This window comes from Zonotrichia leucophrys, chromosome 23, assembly GCF_028769735.1.
Source record: "Zonotrichia leucophrys gambelii isolate GWCS_2022_RI chromosome 23, RI_Zleu_2.0, whole genome shotgun sequence".
In the NCBI taxonomy this organism is placed as follows: Eukaryota; Metazoa; Chordata; class Aves; order Passeriformes; family Passerellidae; genus Zonotrichia; species Zonotrichia leucophrys.
This window is the reverse complement of record NC_088192.1, coordinates 3,448,799-3,471,555: the sequence shown is the minus strand read 5'-3', so window position 1 is coordinate 3,471,555 and position 22,757 is coordinate 3,448,799. Positions and strand designations below refer to the sequence as shown.

The 22,757-nt window shown below is 58.2% G+C and overlaps 1 protein-coding gene across 2 annotated transcripts in view; it reads left to right on the top strand.

The window, feature by feature from the left end:
- Positions 1-1,702: 1,702 nt before the first annotated feature.
- COL8A2 (collagen type VIII alpha 2 chain) overlaps positions 1,703-22,757 on the top strand; it is a 30,703-nt gene continuing 9,648 nt past the window's right edge. The window contains exon 1 of one of the 2 annotated variants that reach the window (XM_064731419.1): positions 1,703-1,770. The gene's annotated coding sequence lies outside the window, so the exon portion shown is untranslated. Of the gene's footprint in view, positions 1,771-19,531; positions 19,763-22,757 lie in introns of those variants that run through there. The other variant, XM_064731420.1, reaches the window with a different exon arrangement.

Here is a 22,757-nt window from a genome sequence, read left to right as displayed (position 1 = left end):
CAGGGGTACAGCCCAGGCTCCATCCTGGGGAGGAAGGAGCCAGCACAGGAGCGATGACAGGCAGCAGGGGCTGGCACCGAGCGAGGCTGCAGCCCATGGTTTGCTCTGTGGGACAGAGGAATGTCTGTGCTGGCAAATGAGCCTCTGAGCAGAGGAAATGCTTTGCCAGTGAGAGCTCTGGTTAAACAAGGCTGGTTGGTTTCTGCGGGAGCTGCCGTGCCAACGGAGGCCCCTGAATGCTCTGCCCTGTGCCCGGTGCTGCAGGTGGCACAAGGGCATGGGCAGGAGAGCCAGAGCACTGTGCTCGAGGTGCCGAGGTGGTGGCAGAGCAGCTGCTGCCAGCAGCCATCCCCCGAGCAGTCACCGTGTGCTCAGCCGGGCTCAGCCTGCTCTTGGGGCTCCCTGAGCTGCTCACCCTGCCCTGGGGGCTCTGGTAAAGGATGGACCCCCAGCCCTGCCCGCTCAGGGCACGGCGGGGACCCCAGCCCCACGCAGGGCACAGCACATCAGCATTCCTGGGAGCAGGGTCCGGCCCCACGGCGGCTGCTCTCCGGGGGAAGCCATTGAGGGGGGATTAGCTGTCTGATGCCCCCCTTGCTCAGGCGCTTAATACAGAAAACAAACACCCTTGTGCACCCAGCGGCCTCCATCCCGACGGGCTTTCTCCGTGCCCGTTGCCTCAGCAACCCTAATCTGCCTCCCGGGGCACACCGGGGCCCTGCGCCCCGCACCCGGAGCTGCGGCAGCGCCGGCCGTGTCCCCGTTGTGTCCCCGCTGTGTCCCGGCCATGTCCCGGCTGTGCCTGGCACGCGGCTGCCAGCGGGATGCCCACGGCTCCTCCACCCCGGGCATGGGCAGCACACGGTGCCCGGGACAGGCAGGTGCCAGCATCCCGTTCTCCTGGGGCTGGGGCACCTCCGTGCTGGTGTGTGTGATTTAAAGCTGTGCCAAGACACGAGGCAGCAGCAACCGGCTGCACTGGCACAACATTTCCAAACTGGGCAACGGGATTTTCAGGGTAGCAGAGTTGTCCCACCACAGAAGTGGGGATCATGTCCTGCTGAGGCCCTGTGTCCACAAAGGACACGGGCAATGGTTTTGGGTGAGCATGGGGGTAACGCTGCTCCAGCCCTGGGCTGCCAAGAAGGGGAAATAAGGTTGGAGGCCATTCACCCCATCCCAGGGTGGGCTCTGCACATGGAGGGGGCTTTTTTCCCACCCCGTGGCTGCTCCTGCTGGCATCAGCATCCCGGGGCACGGGGCATCCCTGCTCGGGGGAAGGCGGGCGGGTCTGGGGGCCGTGCCCGGGCCCCCTGTCCCGGGTGGGGTGGCGAGGAGGGGCCGGGGGGGCGTGGGCAGAGGGGCCGCGCTCTCGGGGTGCGGTGCGCGCAGTCTCCCTCCCTCCTGCCAGAGGAACGAGCAGCGCGGCCGGGCTGGGACCGCCGAGGGGAGAGAGGAAAAAAAGAGGGAAAAGAGAGAAATCGCAGCACCCCGCACCTTTGGTCCAGCTCCGCATCCCCCGCACCCCTGATCCCGCTCCGCATCCCTCTCTCGGCATCCCCCCGTCCCGCTCGGCATCCCCCGCGCCCCCGGCCCCGCTCCGCATCCCCCGCACCTCCCGCGCCCCCGGCCCCGCTCCGCCCTCCCGCCCGCCCCGCTCCGCCCCGCGGGGTGCCCGGCCCGGCCCGGCCCGGCCCGCCGCTCCCGCCAGCGGCCGCCCGTGCCCGCCGCTCCGCTGCGCTCCGCTCCGCCGCGCCGACGGGAGCTGAGGTAAGGTCCGCGCTGCTCCGCCGGGACGGGTCAGGGCTCCCGGTGCCGCTCCCGGTGCCGCTCGCCTGCGCATCCCGCGGGTTGCGCCGGGCTCGGGCAGGAGCTGATCTCGTGGATTTCCCAGTCACGAGTCCCGCTGTTCTGGTGCCTTTTCCCCGAGGAACACTCCAGCTATTCCTTTTCGGGCAGGTCTGAGCCCGCTTTCCTCTACTTTACCTTTTCTCATCCTTTCTCCCTCCTCTGACCCATCCCGTTCCCAGCGAATCCTCCCCAGAGCCTTTGCCGTCTCCCAGTGCCCAGCCCCTTCTTTCTGCTGTTAGGAAATGTTTGTGAGAACAAAAGTGTGTCGGGGAAAGTGCCGTGGCCTTTGGGACAGCCGCTGCTGGCACTCACTGCTCCAGCCCTGCCTGGAGTCTCTTCCCCTCCCGCAGCTCCAACATCTGCACCCGGGTACCAGCACCATTCCCGGGTACTGCCTTCCACAAAAACCTTGGGAAACACCAGGTGCTTATTTTTTTTAAGAGTGTTGCTGTTAATTGGCTCCTGAGCTACCAGGTTCTCCGGCTTTGAACATTCCCAATAAGCCAGGAAAGATCCCCCCTGTACGGTAGCCCCAGGCCAGGCAATAACCTACCGGAGATATTTCTCATCTATGGGCAGCTTTGCTATAAGGAACATGTTTAATAAATCATAAGGCCGGTGAATTCCTGGGATTTTTATTGCTTCTGTAAAAATGCAGTTTTGATCCGTCTGCGAGGGATATTGGGAAACAAAGCGGCTCCTTTCAGAGCTGGATCCTACGAATTTAGGACACAGACCTGGCAGCAGGGCTGGTGGCTGGGAGCCCCCTGGGCAGGGGCAGTGCTGTGGTGGGGCTGTCCCGTCGCTGCTCTTTTAGGGACCAATGTAACCCAGGTGCCTGAACCCCATCTTGGCTTTCCTCACTCCTCTGGGGCTCTGGACACAACCGCGTGTGTGGAGCCGAGGCAGCGATGCCAGGGGAAACATCACAGCTGGAAACGCTGCAGGGCTGCACCAGGCTTCCAGTTACATTTTTCCTCCTTGCCCTGTTGCCCGAAGGGAAAAGGAGCTGCAAAACCCAAAAGTGCTAAAAAATGGGAGAGGTTCTTGCAGGAAGACTCGCCTGGTTTCCGTCAGCCCAGCTGACCCCATCTCCCAGCAGCGGGGCGGTGGATTGTCCCAGCTCCCACATTGGGCAGAGGAATGGCAATAAAGCAATTTTCTTTGCCTGTTCCAATCTGAAAACTGGGGTTTAGAAGCAGGAGCAGAGCCAAAACGCAAACAGCACACAGAGATGTGAATCCAGCAGCTGTCAGGGGCTCACTGGGAATTCGGAAACCACGAGTGCTGTGGCCAGGGCAGTTGGTTGTGGGTTGGAATAGGTGGTGGAGGCTCTGCCCCGCTGCACTGGGCCAAACGGAGAGGCCAGGCTGCCCTTGTCCAAGGAGGCAGCAGTTTGGTGATCGGGATTTGTCCCGTCTCCTGCCATGCCTTTGTTTTAGGCTGTGCAGAGCCCGGCCACAGAGGCGGGGAGGGAGCATTTCTTTGTACAGGGAAGCATTTAAATTCTTTGCAGTGATTCATATATTCCATTCATATGAAACACAGTCCTGCCGAGTGTGAATGGGGACTGAGGGGGGATTTTTTTAAGGCAATAAGCCCTAGAAGTGTCAAAAGTTATTCACACCTTGGTGAAATCAAGGATATTTCTGTCCGTGGCTCTTGGCAGGGGCTCAGCACAGCTCGCCTTGCGTTGGGTTTTTGGTTTCCCACTTGGATACGGAGCAGGGGGAGCACAGGGGCAGTGTTCCCATTCCCTGTGCCCAGTGCTGGAAGATTCCTGGTGCCAGAGGGGCCTGGCATGGGCTGTGCCCGGGGTTTGTGGCTTGGATTCTCTGGGGTCACAAATGCCCAGAAAGCCCCAGGGCTGGTGAGCAGCCACCTCTTGGTGAGCCCATGGCTGGGTGAGGTTCTGCCCCTCCAGTGATGGTCACCAAGGCTGTGCCATAGCTACAGACCTGCTGTCCCCATCGGGGCAGATCCTGCCCTGCTTGCCCTCAGCACAAGGCACAGGAGCAGCCCAGAAAAGGGCCTTTTTGAGGGGTGCTGGGACTTTGATGAGGGGCTCCTGGGGTCAGGCATGACCCTGGAGTCACTGAGCTGCTCTGAGGGGCTGCCAAGTCCCTGTTGAGGAGCGTTAGTTTGGGGGGAATCAAGTGGAGTGGCTGGGGGCCAAGATATGGGGACATCACCCTGATGCCCCAGGTATGGGGGCAGCACCAGCGGGGAGCTCCTGCCTCTGCTGGCCGCTCCAGGATGCTTTGAACCACTGTAAATCCTCCCCGAAGGAACTGCAAGACAGTTTTATGGCTGCTGGGGAGGCAGATTAGCAGGGTGTTGTTTTCAGAGCTGATCCATCACGGGACGCTGTGTGGTGCATCCAAGGCTGTGGTGCAGCCTCTGCTGGGAAGGTGGAGGTGAAACCGCCCGGTTTTAATGCTCTGTCTGCTCCTGGGTCTGTGATGTGAGGGGCAAAACCTCCTCCACCGGCCCTGCATGCCATGGCCAGGCTCCTCACACTGCTACAACATCAAGGGGATTTGGGCAGTGGCACCTGCAAAAGGCATTAACCCGGTGGGGAGGGTGTGGGGATGGTCCTGTCTGTCCCCACACACCCCTCTGTCATTGTCTCCTATTTCATCTTGTCCACAGCCCAGGAAGGAGCAGAGTTTCCATTCCTCTGCGCTGAAGAAAATATCTGTGACAATAAAATCTCATAGTTCAGAAAAGGGAGGGATTAAAAGACACCAAATTGAATTTGTTTTCCCTCAGTTTCTCAATCCCACGTTTTTCCCTCTGGGAGAGGGTGCAGGCCCACTGTTGGACATGTGCTACACTCTGAGCATCCCCAGCCCCCCATGCACTTTGTCACAGCTAATTAGAGAGGGTAATTATCTGATTTAACAAAGATGGGGTGGCATTGACACATGCCCATTCCTTCTTTTGCACTCAAGGATTCCCTGTGCAAAATACACACTGGGGACATCTGGGGAGCAGGGCAGGGTGCTGCTGGAACTGGGACCCTCAGGGGGGCTGTGAGGCAGGGGTGGCACCCACACCACGTCCCCCCAGCTCTCCCCTCCTGCTCCGGGCTCAGCTGCTTCCCTGCGTTGGCGACTTGGACGCCGGCACAGACATAATAAACCGCTTTTCCTTTTCCCCCTGTCACCGGAGCCGCTCCTGAGTCACATCCCTGGCTGCCTGGCTCTTCCCCAGGGCTGTCTGCTCTGGCTGCATAACCCTGCACATCAAAGCAATGGGATCCATCCCGGCCGGGAAGGGCTGCGGGGATGGCAGCGCTCAGGGAAACATCTGCAGGGGCCGGGGGGGCAGCGCCGGCCTGGCTGCTGCGATGGGATTGGGATGCTCTGCTCCCCAACAGCCTGCCTCACCCCTGGGCATTGCTGGGCTGCCCCAGAGAGCTGCAGGAGCTGGGCTCTTCACCAAAGCCACTTCCTGCCCTGTTCTTGCAGGAGCACCCCAGGAGCAGGGACCCACAGCTCCTGATGGCTGCTGCCCCTCTGTAGGGCTCCTGAGCTTGGCTGGGGGCTGCAGGTGGGAGATGGGTCCTAAAAAGCACCAAAGGTGGCAGTGTGAGGGTGTCTGCTGTCCCCTCAGCCCGTGGGGTCCCATGGTCTCTGGCTCAGTGTCAGCCGAGTTCACGGAGTGAAGCTCCAGCTCACAGGCAGCAGCAGCAGCCAAAATCTGCAGAGCAGCCAGGCCTGGTCTCTGTGACCTTCCCTGGGGCCGAGCCCGTCCTGCTGGCCCATCTGGAGATGTTTGTCCTCAGAGGCTCTTCCAGGCTCCTCCATGCAGGACAGGGCTTGGCAGGGAGCAGTCAGGGAGGAGGACAAGGACTTCAGTGTCCACCTGCTGTGGATGCAGTGGCCGATGCAATGCCTTGCCCAGCTTGGCTGTTTTGCACCACAAACCTGAGTCCTTATCTCTTTCAGCACCCCCAGCCCAAGTTCTGCCCTCTCCAGGCAGGATGTGGCCCCAGGAACTGCCCCAAAGCAGCAGATTTCTGCAAACCTGCTGCACGCTGGAGCAGCCTGGCAATGCTGGACCCCTGGGACCCTGCAGTGCTCCTGTGCCTGCCCCACAGAGCTCTGGCTGTCGCTGAGAGCCTCTTTATTGTTCTGGTGGAGGGTTTTGTTTCACTGCTGCCTTCCAAGTTCCCAGGGATCTAAATTCTAAAGCAGGGTCTTGTAAAGAGCCCTGTCCAGATGGGCGAGATGATATTGCCATATCAGATGAGAACTATCCCTGGCTTTATCCACAGACAATGCAGCAGTGGGAGCAAACAAGGATAGAGCCTTTCTTCTGAGGCACATTAGCCAAATAAGAGCCTTCACTTTGTTTTGTGCCGAAACCTAAGGCCCTGAGGCCAGACCACCTCAGGGAGCTGCCCCATCCCTGCAGCCACGGGAGGATTTGCACTTTTCCTCATTTTCCTGGCAGGGCAGGGCAGCAGGTCCTGCCCATCTCATTGCTGTCCTGGCAGGGTGGTGTCCATGCCCCCAGGGCTGGGAAGGTCTCAGGGATTGGGCAGCACTCAGGCTTCTCCTGTCCTTGGATGCCACAGGAGGTGGAAGATGCTTTGGTTGTGCCCCATCATTTGTGGGAACCCTCTCAGAACAGTCAGGGCATCTGAGGCTGCTCCATGCACTCACTTGTGGTGATGCACAAACCCTGTGGCCAATTCACCTGCTTTCAGATTTCATTACAAGGCCCAGAATTCAGCCCAGGTTTGTTTTAAGAAGTTACCGGAGGCTGAGAGAGCCTGGGACTGATTTATGGCTTCCCATCAAAATCATGTGGTTTCACCACGAAACTTGGAAGCTCTGGCTGCATTTTTCCTTTGGAGATTTTGGCTCTGCTCCAGGGCTGGGAGTGTGAATCCAGGGTGTGCATCAGGGCTGGAGCATTCGGGGTGCTGTGACTGAAATGGAGGAGATATGGATCACCAAGGAGAATATTTAATGTCAGGACAACACAGCCATGTTCTCAGGGAAGCACTGATAAGGCGGTGGGAGGCTTGGCACGGCACAGAGCTGCAGCAGGTCCTCTGCTCTCACTGTAGCTTTCATTTCAACACGCAGCACTTATCACCCTCACATCCTGCTCCGTGTCAGCAGCCAGAGCAGCATCTCCTGAGCTGCTGTGCCCAGCCAGGCTGGGAAGTTCCACTGCCCTCCCTGAAGCCCTGCTCTGGGCTCGCAGGGTGAGCTGCCAGTGCCCACCGGGGTTAAATATGTGGGCTTTTGCCAGAGGAGCATTTTTCCACCCTGAAACATGCATTGTCAATGACTGCAGAAAGGTATTTCTCACTGCTGCCTGTACTGTGAGCCAGCGGACAAGAACAAGACGACTTTTATTGCTATTTCTTCATATTTCCTGATATTGCCAGTCTGGCACTCACAACCCACAGGCAGATCCTGACCTGGGCCTGGGTTTGGATTACAGTGGTGATACCTTTGTCTTTGCTTTGCCTTTAATTTCAGATGCTTTGGGGCCTGTAGGGGCTGAGCTGATAACCCTGGAGGGCAGAGCCCACAGCCCCAGGGTGGGCAGCTTGGGTCAAGGGCAGACCCCAAACAACCAGGCATATAGAATCATTAATGTTGGAAAAGCCCTTCAAGATCATCAAGCCAACCTTCAACCAAACACCCCATGCCCACTAAGCCGTGCTGTGAAGTGCCACGTCTGTTTTCTGAACACTTCCAGGGATTCTGACTCCATCACATCCCTGGGGAGCCTCTTCCACAGCTGGACCCAGGCCAAGCCCCTGCCCCTCACAGCAGCTCAAGCACCCCAAAGCCCGGTGATTGCCAAGGGCCCACAGACCCCTGAGGGTCCCATTGTGGGGGTCTTAGCCTCTGGCTCACGGCAGTGCAGGAACAGAGGAAAAGAGCTTTGTGTTACATAAATAACAAGGTCAGAGCCTGCGAGCTGCTCGTGCTGCGTGCGTCCTGCCGAGCATCCCCGGCGCGGGGGCCAGCGGGACGGCAGAGCCGCTCCAGGGCTTGGGTGCCTTTATGGTTTCAATTTAATGGCTTTTTAAAGTCGAGATGAAAGGGAGAGGCGGGCAGGGCCGCAGCAGTTCCCCTGTCTGCATCCGAAGGAAGCTGGTGGGGCCGTGCCGAGCACCGGTGGCTCCGTGCCCGCTTCCCGATCCTCCCTTGCTCCTTCCCACCGCCGGCACAGACACGTCCTCACCACGAACACACTCTGTCCCTGCCAGCTCTGTGCTGTGCTGGCAAGTGCCAGCTCATGTGGCAGCATGACGTGACCCCTCAAGGCCTGGTTTGGGACACTCAGGTGTCCGGCACTGCCCTGACAGCCTGGTGCAGTTGGTGCTGATGGTTTGTTCCATCACACCTCCCATAGCCACTCATTAAAGACCACACGTGATGTGGTCATTGCCAAGCATCAGCCATGGGCCAGGACAAGACCCCAGCGCTCCTCCAGCAGCCATAAATTGAGCTGTACGAGGAGTCTGTAATTATTTTATGCCAAGCCTGGTATTTTCCTCCCCCCAGGGAAGCACTAGAGCGAACAAGAGCAGGCCTGTGCCAAACCATGCCCGGGCAGTGCTTTTATGAAATCTTGGGTTCGTCAGAATTAATTTCATTTAAAACATTCTTCTCGTTTTTCATAAAGCACAGCAAATCCGCGGTACTTAGGGCAGGAATGCAGCCAGAGCGCTGCCGGGCAGGCGGGAATTACCCGCGGCAGATGGGCCGTGACGGCGGCGGGGTCGCCCACGGCATCCTGGGGGCATCCAGCTGGGAAGGGATGCTGGAGTGACCGTCTGGGAACAGCCAGGCACGGAGCTGCAGCAGTGCCATCCGTCCTGAGCTCCCAGGGGTGTGGGAGTCCAGGTGGTTTGTCCCCAATGCTCTGTCAAGGCTGCGGCCGTGACCATTCCCATCCCAGTGCTGTCCCTGCATCACTGACCATCTGCTTGAGTCCCCTGCCTGGTAGCAGTTGGCTGGAACCTGGTCCTAAATCTGACCCAACTGCTCAGATTGTCAATAATTCAGGTGATTTTTGGGGCTGGGGGAGAAGCAGTGTGTGGACAAGGGTTGGGAGCTGGTGCTCCTGCCTTGCATGAGAAGGTGTGAAGATCAGAGCTGTGGGAGAAACAAACCTCTGTGCATTACTGCTGGGACATGGCAGGGGCACCTTCCCAAAGGCAGGACTATCCTGTCCTGAGCTCCCAGGGGTGTGGGAGTCCAGGTGTTTTGTCCCCAAAGCTCTGTGGAGGCTGTGGTTGTGTCCGTTCCCATCCCATTGCTGTCCCTGCATCACTGACCATCTGCTTGAGTCCCCTGGCTGGTAGCAGTTGGCTGGAACCTGGTCCAAAACCTGAGCAAAACTGATCATTGTCAATAATTCAGGTGATTTTGGGGGTTGGGGGCAGAACCAGTGTGGGGACAAGGGTTGGGAGCTGGTGCTCCTGCCTTGCAGGAGAAGGTGTGATCAGAGCCATGGGAGGAACAAACCTCTGTGCACTGCTGCTGGGACATGGCAGGGGCACTTCCCAAAGGCAGGACCTCTCAGGGCTGCTGCTGGAGAGCTTTTAGCTTGAGAGGGAATTTAGTCCCTGGGGTCCAATCCCAGCAGGAGAAATAGCACAAAAATCCCATAATTCTGGAGACCTGACCCACTGGAAAGGGATGTAACTCCCCTCCCTCCAACCTTCCCCCTCCTGCAGCCTCCCAGTTCAGGACCCAGGCAAGCACCTCAGCTGCTGTGTCCTCTGAGGATGCAAACAGCAGCTCGTGACCTTGGGTGACCCTGGGGCCATGAGAGGAGACACAGGACATCCCTGTGGGAGCTGGAGACCAGAAGGAGCCAGTGGGGCCCTGCAGCTGGTCCTGCTGCAGGCTGGGATGGTCCCTGCCATGCTGGGAACCTTGTGTGCTCCAGGTCCGTGGGCTCCAGCCTGCCAGGAAGCTGGCAAGGGTGAGAAGGTGGATTAGGAGGTTTAGCAGGTGTTGAACCTCATCTTTCATCCTGCTGCAGGAAATCCATGGCTTCATCTTCCCTGTTCCTGCAGGAGCCCTGCCCTCTCCCTCCATGAGAGAGAGGGTAACTGGGATGGACTGGGAATGGAGCAGCACTGGGGTCTGCACCATGGCCAGAGCCCTGCAAGCTCAGTTTTGGCTGGATGGCACTCCAGAGCAGTGGGCAGCAGCTCCAGCACTGCCTGGCACAGCCAGGTGCCCAGCTGGCATTTGCCAGCTGCAGGGTGGGGTTGGTCCCCAGTTTGTGTGGAGCGTGAGAGCCCAGGGCTGGGTGTGCTGTTTATTTTGGTTAAATTGAGTTTTCTCTGGGAGATTGGGGGGCGCTGGGGGCCTCCAGACAAGGGGCTTTTGTGAGCTGAGCTGCAAGCCGATCCCCTTTTGTGGTTTTGCTTTTTTGGATGATACAATTTGTTATTCCAAGAACTACCCAGCAAATGGACCCCATTAGCCGAGTCCCCAGAGCAGCTGGAGCTGGAGCTGGCGCTCGCAGTGCCTTTGTCTGCATCCACCTTGGGCCCACTGGGAGCACTGGGGCACTGCTTTGGCCCTGGATGGTGCTTGGGGGACAGGAGGGGGCAGGAGCTGCTGTCTGTCCTTGCTGGCTGTGCTGACAGAGCATCTTATGGGATTAGCCTGGGCTGGGACCAGCAGGAAGCACTGGGTTTGCTGAATTCCCTGGCACACAGCGACAAAAACCCAGTTGTTGCCACGCTGCTGGGGGCTGGAGCCAGTGCTGGGGCAATCCACCCTGGGGCAGCCCTTTTGGGCTGGACCTCACCCTCACGCTTGTGTGAATTCACATCCCTCTCTGCCTTTGGGCACCAGCAGCATCCCCTGCACCGGGGGCAGCATTTGGGCATCCCCAGAGTGTCCCTGCACACCAAGGGCAGCTGCGTGGATGCCGTGGCAGCCCGTGCTGCTGGAGCCCGGCCCCGGGGCCGTTTTGCCGGGGCTCGGCCACCTCCGGCCACCAGCAGCATCCGAAGCATCCTTGGCCCGCCCGGCGCTGCCTCCCGCGGGGATGCTGCTGGCTCTGTTTGTCTTGGCTCCGACGCGCTTTTTCCTGCATGTGAGAGGCTGGGGCTGCGCAGGAGCCAGCGGGTTCATAAATAAAAGCGTCGGACACCTCTGTGGGTGGTGCTGAAAGCTCCTGAATTAGCCCCACCGCCCTGACACAGGGACACACCCGGGGCTCTCCCGGCTTCCCGACCCCGTCCTGGCTGCTCCTGCACAACCATCCCTGCGTCCCATCCCCATCCCCACTGCACCCACCCCTCCTGCAGCGCTGGGACACCCTGTCCTGGCCAGCTGGGATGTGTCCCTGCTCCCACCAGCATCCTAAAGGAACCAGACCTGGCTGGGCTCTGTTCCCTCGCTGGCCCCATAGCAAGGAGGAGCAGACACAGCCATGCCTGGAGATGAGTTTGGCACAGAACTGGGTGTGGGAGCATCCCCAGGGCACGCACAGAGGGGACACTGGCCGCCTCCAAAGCCCCTTGGCCATCTCTGGTTGCTGTAGAACCGGGAGGAGAGCGAACCTCACCCCTTCACCTCCCGCTCCGTGCCGGGCCGGTGCGGGCAGCAGTGCCCGCAGGCTGTGGGACACTGGCCTTGCACGGAATTTCCTTTCCATTGGCTCATCGGGGCCACGCTCCGGCCCTGGCAGAGCCCGGCGGGGGCCGTGGGAAGGGGCAGCCCTGACTTCCCAACAAAAGGAGCCCGGCAGTGGGCAGGAGACAGCGCCGGGAGCCAAGAGAGCAGGGGCAGGACCCGGGCAGGGCTCCCCGAGCTGCTCTCGGCTCTCCGTTCACCGGGGATGGAGGCGGCCGCAGCCGCCGGTGCCTCCCTGGGCAAAGGCCAGCACAGATCGGGGTTCCCGGAGCCCAGACCCGACCACAGCCCCCGGTGCCCCCCTTGGGGCAAAGGCCGGCACAAATGGGGGTTCCTGGAGCTCAGTCCCAACCACAGTCCCTGGTGTCTCCTTTGGGGCAAAGGCCGGCAGAGATCGGGGTTCCTGGTGCCCAGCTCTGAGCACAGCCCCCAGTGTCCCCCTTGGGGCAAAAGCCAGCACAGATCGGGGTTCCTGGTGCCAATCCCCGACTGCAGCCCCTGGTGCCCCCTTTGGGGCGAAGACCAGCACAGATCGGGGTTTCTGCAGCTCAGCCCCGATCACAGCCCCCAGTGCCCCCTTTGGGGCAAAGGCCAGCACAGATCGGGGTTCCTGGCACCCAGCCCCGACCGCAGCCCTCCTCCAGCCGCGCCCCCGCCATTCCACCCAGGGCCTGACATTTCAGCGTGCCGAGCCTTCGGAAAGCAGCATTTTAATGCTCTCGCTGTAAAAGCGGTGGAAAATGTCCGTGGGCTTGTGCAGGGAGGCTCCCGGGAGCGGCCACGCCGCCGTGGGTGTGCTGGGTGTGGGCTGAGCCCTGGCTGGGCTGGGGGATCCTGGGGGATCCTGGGGGATCCTGTGGAGCCCCAGGTCTCTCTGAGACACCCCTGCAGCCACAGCCAGCTCTGCTCATCCCTGGTTTCTGTAGCAGGGCTGATGCTGGTGCTGTCCCAGGTGGGTTCTGCAGCCACTCGAGGCACAAAGGGAGCTGTCACCTCACTGTCCCCTGGCATTGCCTCCTGCCATCCCTGCCTCCAGAGCTTCTTCTGTGCTCTTCCCACACCAGCCCCAGGCTGTAGGGTTCCTTGGACATCTTTTCTCTTCTGTTTTTTAGGGTTTTTTTATGACTGACCTCTAGAAAAATGGGCTGAATATCTCAATTTAATTTTCTCCCCATATTTCATTGCTCAGAAATGCCAGGTCAGTGTGGCAGTGTGGCACCTGCAGCAGATGCTCAGTGCCATGTGCCTGCCACTTCCTAGAAGGCAGTAACATGCCCCAGGTAGGGTCTGATCCCTGGATCAGGGCTGACCCCCAGGTTTGGATCTTTTCCCAGCTCTGGGTCTGCAACTAACATGGAGAAATTATTGGCAGAACACTTGGTGTCCCTGGGGTCAGTAACTGTGCCAGCCCCTCCTGGGCACCTTGGCAGCCTCCTGGCACCTGTGGGTGCCCCTTGCCAAGGCAGGGAGCCCTGGCAGTGCCACCCCTGTGGGCAGTGGGTCCCGAGTGGGGACCGAGGGAGGTTCCCACATGACACAGCCTGGGGCAGGACTCAGAGTGAGCTGAGTGTTTTTCCAGCTCCAAGCCCAAACAAAAGGTTTTGTAATAAATGTCTCCCTGTCCCCGGGTTCAGGGTCCAGCTTTGTGCCCCGGTACTTCCGAATGAGAACGTTTGAATGGAGCAGATGGGAGCACAGGTGTGCAAAATCAGGGACCAGACTCCATCCCATTATCAGTCCCCTGGGACACTGCAGGGACACAGAGACAGCCACTGGCTGTGTGTCCGTCCAGGGCCAGCATCCCTAACAGAAACAAATGAGTCCTGCTAAGAAAATATTCCAGATATTCTGCACTGCTTTCCACCAGTGCTGGAGCTCCAAGGCCCCAGTTTTGCTTGGCAAAGGGTCAATGGTAACAGCGACGCCCCGGGCAGATGCTCTGGAGCTGTGAAGGTCACTGGCTCCCCTGGGCCTTTCTTAGCCAGCTCCCAGCACTGTCCCAGCTTCTCCTTTCTCCATCCTCCATCCAGAAGTGGTTTTTCCTCTGGGATTATCTGGGACACATGAAATCCACACCATTTCCCTCTGGGCTGGTTGCTCTGCAGGTGCTGGGTGCCCTGGGCAGGGCAGAGGTGCCCGATGGTGCCACATTGGGAGGAGAAGAGCAGTGAGAAATGAGCACAATTTTGGGTGTGGGTGCAGGTTAGGGGGTGATCTGGAACCCTTTGGAGCAAATTCAATGGGATGTTTGATTGAACTGGAAATTTGGAGCCTGGAAAGGAAAGTGAGGCTTTAGTGATAAATGATATTGAAAGAGGGTTCATGACAAAGATGGTGAACTTGGGGACACTGAGTGGCACCTCATGGTCCCCAGGACATGTCACCCAGCTGTCCAGGAGCAGTGCTGTCCTGTGGGACTCTGCTGCCTCTGCACAGGCTCCTGTGGCATGAGGGTTTGGTGTAATCCTCAGGAAAGCAGGGCCACTGGAATTCCCTGTGAGGCTGTCGACTCCAAGACAAAGGAAATGTGGAAACTTAAAAAAAAAATTAAAAAAAAAAAAGAAGTAGAAATTTCAAATTGAAAAATCAAAGCAGCTGATTCAGCAATGGTGAAACATCTTGTGACGGCGTCAGGAAAATTATTTCCAAACAAAATTCTGGGAAAAAATCAGCTTGATTTTGCACAACCCACAGCTGTCCCAATGGAAAGGCACGTGGGGGTTGTCCATTGGGATGGGGGCATGGAAGCCTGATGGTGCTGCAGGGCCTCAGGAGCACAGCCTGGCAGAGAGGATGGCCCCTAAAATGGGGATTACAGGGCACTGGGGAAATCTGAAATCCAGCCAGGAGCACGGGGCTGTGCCAGACAGGAGCGTGGGATTCGGGAGTGTCTTGTCAGAGTTTCCACTGAGCACCTCGGGCTGGCTGGGGTCTCACATCAGCTCAGAGAAATTAAATTAAATTAAATAACATAAATACTGCCTGAAATGTGCACTCCATCCCTTTCCCTGGGTGTGGAAATGGGGAAGCAGCTGCACATGGCTGCTGTGCCAGGAGTGCTCCTTTATGGTGCATGGGGCAGCAGGGGATGGGGATGGGGATAGGGAAGGGATGGGGATGGCGATGGGGATTAAATTAAATTAAATAACATAAATATGGGGAAGCAGCTGCACATGGTGTCCTTTATGGTTCATGGCCTTGGGGACAGCAGGGGATGGGGAAGGGATGGGATGGGATGGGATGGGATGGGATGGGATGGGATGGGGATGGGATAGGAGTGAGGATGGGGATGGGGATGGGATGGGGATGGGGATGGGGATGGGGATGGGGATGGGATGGGTATAGAAATGGTGAAGAGAAGGGGATGGCGAGGGGATGGGGATGGAGATGGGCATAGAAATGGTGAAGAGAGGAGTGTGGTGAGGGGATGGCGAGGGGATGGGGAAGCCGATGCTGGCGCGGGGCCGTGATTTGCCAATTTGCCGATTCACCAAGGGGAGGCAGGAGCGAGGCACCGCCCCGGCAGGTAACCCCATCCCCCAGCGCCGCCCGCCAGGGAGGGACGCAGCCGAGGCTCCCGCTCCTGAAATTTATTTTAATGTAAACCTAGCTGTAAGGCAGCTTTTTCTCATTTTTAAACTATTTCATATCAATCCTTGGCCTGACATTTGTTTTCTTTGAGTGCGGTGGGGAGCGCGGTCGGCATTGCTGAGGATATCTCCTCTGGAATCTTGGCAGAGGCGGCTCCCTATCTTTGAAGAAACGGCAAATGCAAAACAGAAGGCCGATATTAGAGAAGCATAAACAATTTTTTTTTTCCCCCCGTTAACCCCAGGAGAGGCGCAGGGGCCGAATTGGTGACATGGTGATGGGGGGACAGGGGGGACATTGACCATCCTCGGGCACAGGGCACCTGTCTGGGCTGACCCCAGCATCACTCTGAGCTGGTCCTGTCACCTGTGTTGTCCCCAAGGGCTGTGACCGACCTGGCGGGACAGGGAGCGGTGGCAGCCAGGAAGGTTTGCAGTGGTTGGGGATGGGATGGTGGAGCCAGGGGTGCCCCAACCAAGGTCTTGCATTGTTGGGAGTTAGTAGCCGAGCTCTGGAGTCTGCCCTGAGGAGATGCAGCTCCAAAGTGAAGTGGGAGTGAGGTCACCGGGTGATTTGTCAGAGGGGTTTTGTGGAGGATAACCGTGGGGAGGATGTGCGGGAGCAATGATGGGCGAGCAGGCACAGGCGGCAGTGCTGGCACCTTGCAGATTGCTAAAAAGCTGGAAAAGGAGAGGAAATGGAGATCAAAGGACCCAGCAAAACCAAGGAGACAGCATTTCAAACTCTGACGTTAAAATAGAATCACTGTCAGGATAAACACTGCGAGGCAGGTTCCTGTCTGAGCAGGGATGGGGGATGTTCCTGGTGTTTCAGACAGGAGGAGATGTTCTCACAGCAATTCACACATTTGCTGTCGCACCTGGGCAGGTGCTGAGGGAGGAGTGGAGAGCTCAGGTGGGAAAACCACAGGATGGGGACACCGTGGTGGGGATGCTGTGCCAGGGACTGAGCTGCTGACCAGCAGCACCAGCTGTCCTGGGGCACTGGGAGCTGCTGGCTCCATGCTGTATTTACCGTGGTGCAAGGCCAGCACCTCTTTTCCCTGGGAGAACAGGTGCTGCTGCTGAGGCTCCTTGTTGCACCCAGAGCCACTGAGGGTTCCCCAAGTGCTGTTTTGGGCTCCCACTGCATCCCCTTAGCAGGGTCCCCTTCCATGGGATGGGTGGGCAGGGCTGGAACATCCACAGAGCTGCTGCCCCACATGTCCCATCCCGCAGCCCCCCAAGGGAGCTGCCCCGAGCACCCCACCCCAGAAGGCTCATTACAATGAATCCTGTGACCCCAGCACAAGGCTGGAAGTTTAAATGTCTGTGGTTGATGGCCACTTGCCTGTAAATTCCCTGGGATGGGAATCACTCCCTGCGGGTCCCTCCAGGCTTAGCAGATTTCTTTGCAAAACACCCCTTTGCCTTAGGAAATGTTATTTCTGCACAGGAGCAAGGTGGGTCTGACCTGCAGAGCTCGGGAAAACTCCAACTGCTCCCCACTGCTCCCAGCAGGACCCACCTGTCCCTGGAGCAGGGCTGGCCCAGCAGCACAGGGCCCTTGGAGAGCGATGCCCAAAGCTCCAGCAGCTCCCTGGGGCTCTCAGCCCCTGTCCTTCCTCTGGTGTCTGGGCAAATGCTCCACATCCCACACCAGGAGCCAGGCACAAGCGTCTGTGCTCGGTCATGGTGTGAGCCTGGGTTCACAGAGCAGTATGGACCCTGCACAGCCCCCTGGAAAGGGGTTCCAGCCGAGGGGATGGAGCCCTCCAACACCCTCAGCATCCTCATCCCCACGGCAGCCCAGCTCTGGCTCCTGCTCTGCTCCTCCAGCCCTCAGGGACAGCGTCACCGCTGCCCCCGGGCAGGCCACCATCCCACTGGGAAGAGGAGGAGGAGGAGGAGGAGAGGGGAAGAAGAAAGGAGGAAAAAAAATGAATCCCCACAAAAATGTCTTCATAACAGGAAACGTCTCATAAAATACCTGTGGTTTGGCATGTGTGATCCGACTGGTCAAACTATGCACCTGGCAGGGAACCCTGCTATTAATGCTGCAGCTCTGGTATTTCAGTGCAGGGGAGGCTGGCGGGGGGCTGGGACAGGGGACTTGGGGTGCAGAAACTCCTCTGGGGCCACAGCAAGGGGGGAAATGTCCCTTGGGTCTCTCTCACCTCTGTGGGTGACTTCCCATCTATGCATGGGTGGGGGAACTGCAGCACCACAGTGTGACCGTGTTCACAGGGGTCTGAGGATGAGGGAAGAGATGAGGATCTGACTCCATGTTTCAGAAGACTGGATTTATTATTTTATGATATATATTACATTCAAACTATACTAAAAGAACAGAAGAAAGGATATCATCAGAAGGCTAGCTAAGAATAGAAAAAGAAAGAATGATAACAAAGGTTTGTGGCTCAGCTCTCTGTCTGAGCCAGCTCACTGTGATTAGCCATTAATTAGAAACAACCAACATGGGCTAATCAAAGATCCACCTGTTGCATTCCACAGCAGCAGATAATCATTGTTTACATTTTGGTCCTGAGGCCTTTCAGCTTCTCAGGAGGAAAAATCCTAAAGAAAAGATTTTTCATAAAAGATGTCTGTGACACCCCAGGGATGCTGTGAGCCAGGCTGAGCCTTGCCCCAGGCAGGACCTGGTGTTGCTGCAGCCCCGAGCCAGGGTTTTCCACCCAGACCCAGACCCAGACCCACCCAGCACCGACCCGGCGGTGCCCGCCTGGCTCTCGGGTGCCCACCCATCCTCAGGGATGCCCTCGGCCCCACGCACGCCCGCCGGGGCTGTGCAGAGCAGTTTTGACAGCTGGAGGTGAGGGATTAAGCCCTGAGCCGTGACCTGCGGCTGCGCTCCCGGCACACACGCCCGGGGTCGCTAATCCGCTCGAGCCGAGCCCTGACCCGGGGCCGCGGGATCAAGCGGTGCCCCCGCCCCTGGGGCTGCCATCGCTGTGGGACCTGGACAGCGTGAGCCGTGGGCAGCTGGCACCACGGCCATGCCATGCCATGATCGGCTAAGCCGTGCCATGCCATGCCATGCCATGCCATGCCATGCCATGCCATGCTAAGCTGTGCTGTGCCATGATCTCCTAGGCTGTGCCATGACCTACCATGCCATACCATCCCATACCGTACTGTGCTATGCCATACCATGCCATACCATGCCATACCGCACTGTACCATGCCATACCATGCTGTACCATGCCATACCATCCCATACCATGCCGTACCATGCCGTGCCATGCCATACCGTGCCGTACCATGCCGTACCATGCCGTACCATGCTGTACCATGCCGTACCATGCCGTACCATGCCATACCATGCTGTACCACACCATGCCATGCCTATCCCGCTCCGTCCAGGGCCAGGCTTGGGCACTGTGTGCAGGAACAGGTCCCTGCAGATGGGGTGGGGTGTTTTTTCTTCGTCAAGGAAAATGTTTTCTTGTTCCCTGGGCTGCTGGCGGGCGAGGCTCCGGCTCGGGCTCCGGGTCCGGCAGCGCGTACAGCAGCCTTGGATGGGATCAGGTGTCATGCAGTTAAGGACAGGCTGGTGCCAAGTCTCCCCCGCGCTCCGGCGCTGCTCAGCCGAGCTGCTCCCTGATGCCTTTGGCTTTCGCAGCCCGGCCTGCGGAAACAACGTGCTGTTCTCCCTCTTCATAGCTCACTTTTCGTTTTTGCCTCGGTTTATTATTATTTTTAAAGCATGTGTAGCGCAAAGCAAATCATCGACCTCCCGCTGGAGCCGGGCCAGCCCCGTGTTGGGCTTGGAAATCCTCCCTGCTTTATTTTTTATTGTAAATGACCGGAGGATGGAGCGGCTCGATGGGACACGGCGGCGGCCAAGCCGAGCTCCAGCCCACCCACACGCGCCGGCTGCTCCTGGTGCTTCCCTTCCCTGCATCCCCCCAGCCCCAGACCAGTGTGAGGAGCTTCCCACGGCTCCCCCCAGCCTGGGGACAGCTTCTGCCATGGCCTCCAAAGGTGGTGGCTATGCCTTGTGACCCCAGGGCACAAAATGGGGACAGCTTGGGCATGGGGACATGGACCAGGATGGGATGATGCATCGCCGGTGAGACTGGGCATGCATTTGAAATGCATCAAATTCCCCATCCTGCCTCATCCCTGAGACCCTCTGTGGGGCTGGCATGGATGTGGGGCCGGAGCTGGGGGGAGTGCCAGAGAGCACATGCTGTGCCCCAAACTGACCACGCTTTGACTGCCGGGTTTAAACAAGTTCCCCGTTGTGCCGACCTTCAGTCACAATGGCAGATCCCCCGCGGATCACATATATTGACTTAAAAAATAATTAGCCTCAAAGGGAGCAGGCGCGGGGCCGGCCAGGCCCTTCATTAATATTTAAGTAACAGGGGCCATAAATCAGCTGCAGCTCAGCCAACAGCCCTGGCCGTGTCCATGGGGAAGTGGGGCCATGGTGTTCACAGGAACATTGCCCAGTGCACAGGCATGGGAGTGCTGACATGGGCTCTGTGGGGAGAGTGGGACAGTGTGGGGGGCAGCAGCCCCCTTCCACTGGGAACGGCCAGGAGCACTCCAGGAACACGCTGGGAGCTCACCAGGCCGCCCAGCACAAGCCACGAGCAGTTGCGGAGCGACGGAGGCAGCACGGGCTGGTTGTTTTCCTGCAAGAACAAGGTGACATTTCTTGTCTCTTTTCTCATGGTTTAAGTGTGAGATTTTTTCCCTGTTCCCAGCGCTTTCATGGCGTGCCAAGGGTTTTTAACACGTCTGCTCGCCGCCTGCCAGGGGAGCCGACACTCGCACCGTCAGCGTGGCGGCCGCGGCTCTGAAGCCGTGCCAGGGGTCTCGGTGCTGGGTCGGGGCCCTGCTCCCCCCAGGGCTGAGCAGTGGAGGATTGCTGAGCCCCATCCTGCTCCAGCATCCCCAGAGAACAGCAGGGACCCCTCAAGTGCTGCCCCCGTATGAACCCTCCTGGCTCAGCAGCTCCTGCTGGGCTTGGCTTTGTGTCAAGGGATGGTTTTGGTCGTACTGGAGTGTGCTGGGGGGCTGGAGCTGCCTCTGAAGGACAGCAGCCTGGCTGGACAGTGCCCAGCCTGGTGGCTGCAGTGCCCAGCAGAGTGGAGTGAGCCAGGAAGGGATACAACTGGGACCCCCAAAGCATCTCCCCTGCTCTATGTGGGGAAAAAAATGAATCTCATGGGATTTCTGTTGGCCATACAAGAGCAGGTTCTTGACCCCAGAGCCCAGGAGGACAGGCAGGTGACCCCCAGGAGGATGGGCAGGTGAACCCTGTCTGTCTATCTGTCTGTCTGTCACCCCACACACATGATGGATCTGCCACCACTCACGACCTGCCAGGCGAGATGGGAGCATCGTGTGGCTGCTCCGTGTGATTAATTATCAGTTCATAACACAGGAGATTTCAAGCATGAAAGAGCCTCTCCACAAGCACGTTGTGCACACTTTATCCATCATATGAGACTCCAGATGTTTCCATTTTATTGTTATTAAATCACTGCCTGGAGAGCGCGGGTAGCAGGAGGCCTCCTGCCCCAGTGCCGGGCACGGCTTGGGGGGACAGCTCAGCACCAGAGACCCCTTTTGTGAGGGACACGTACCTGGGGGCTCAGGCCAGGCTCCCCCTGCTGCTCTGCACAGACTGGGGCAGTTGGAATGACCTGGCTGGATCAAGGGGGTGACAAAGGACACAGAGCAGGGAACTCAGTTTTATATCCGATATACAATGAAACCGTGGTCAGATTCCCTTGTCCTCCCTCTCCCTTCCCTCTGGCTCCGTTTTCCCTGCATCCCGCATCTCTCCAAAGGCTGAGGTCTCACAGCAGGAGGATGCAATGCCCAGCAGCAAGGGGCTGAACCACCCCAGGGTGCTGCTCCCACGGCAGGAGGAGCAGGGGTGAATCCAGCCCAGGTGGGAGAGCAGAGAGCGAGGAAGGGAGGGAGGTGAGATGGCGGCACAGGGGTCATACCAGGTAAGGAAAACAAGTAAATAGCTGATTCAGGGGTTTGTTCTCCTCTTTTATTTAACAGAAACTGTATTTTTACAGCTGCAATCCCTTAGAATGGGATTCTTTTCCCCTTAAACAAATCCTTGTAAAATAATGCTTCATAAAAAGAAGCGTTCCTCTCCTCGACCCTGAAGACAGAAAAACAATAATGCCGGCGAGGCCGTGGCCGTGCTGCCAAGGAGGCTGGGGGTGGCTGTCACCCCTGTCCCTGGCAGTGCCACCCAACCCACAGCCACAGCTTTGGTGTCTCAGTGGGAATGGCACCGCTCTGGCCCGTGGCTCTGGTGGGATGGGCAGAGCAGAGCTCCCCTTCCAGCATCTGCCACAGCCACCTGCATCCTCACAGGCTCCATCGTGCTGCTGACGGCAGGGCCATCCCTGTCCCCTCCAGCCCTCAGCTGACTCCCAGACCATTTTCCAGGCACAAGAGCAGCTGTCAAGGCTGCCTCGTCCCTGGAGACTCCAAAAACCTGCCAAGCCCTTGTGGCATCAGGAACAATCCCATGCCAGGGCTCCCTGCTCCCTTGACTTAATTTGCTTTAATTTTGTTTTAATTTGGGTTGTTATTTCTCTAGGCTGCAGCTTGTTCTTTTTTCCACTGCTGCTTCAGCAAAAGCGATTCAGGAAATTCCGATGAAATCCCAGCATGCAGCAGCCCTGCCCCTGCTCCCTGGCAGGACAGGCCAGGAGCTTAATTCTCATTAATAACCACCACAGGTCAATTATTGCGAGAAGGAGGAAAAGCAGCAAAAAGTGCTTTGGTGTCACGTGTTGTTTAGGCTTCTGAAAATAAATGTTCTTTGCAAATCAATCTGTTTGCAGCTCCGCACGTGGAGCTGACAGGGAGAGTTGCTGGAGGAAGAGAATATTTATAAAGGGGGTTTATTTTAAATAAACAGGCACTTAAAGCTGAGGCTGCTGCTCCCATCCCTCGTCCTCTGCGCGAGTTCCTGGCGCTGCCCGCGAAGCGCCGCAGTTGAGCCACAAACGCGGCAAATCTCTGGTTCCCATGTCGTGGGTTTGGCCCAGCACCCATTTGAGAGGCTCAGCACCCATTTGGGAGGCCCAGCACCATTTGGGATGCTCAGCATCCATTTGGAAGGCTCAGCACCCATTTGAGAGGCTCAGCACCCATTTGGGAGGCTCAGCACCCACTCAGGAGACTCAGCACCCCTTCGGGAGGCCCAGCACCATTTGGGATGCTCAGCATCCATTTGGAAGGCTCAGCACCCATTTGGGAGGCTCAGCACCCACTCAGGAGACTCAGCACCCACTCGGGAGGATCAGCACCTATTTGAGATGCTCAGCACCCACTCAGGAGACTCAGCACCCTTCTCTGCCCCCAGGAAAGGCCTGGCTGTGGCAGCCTGTGCTTCCCACAGGGTCCCAAGTGAGAGGAGCCCCTGCTCACTTGAAGGATGTGAAAGCAATGCTGGGCTCAGTGGGCTGCAGGTCTCATCTGCCTTTTTCCTGCCTCTTATATTGGTTAAAAATCTATAAGGCTTGTGAGAGTTACCTCAGACACTCAGGGCAGCTTCTGTAAGACTCCACTGGGCACCTCTATGGCTGGTTACAGTGCAAGATGAGGGAAGAGCCTTGAGCTGTGCCAGGAGACGTTCAGGTTGGACATCAGAAAGAATTTC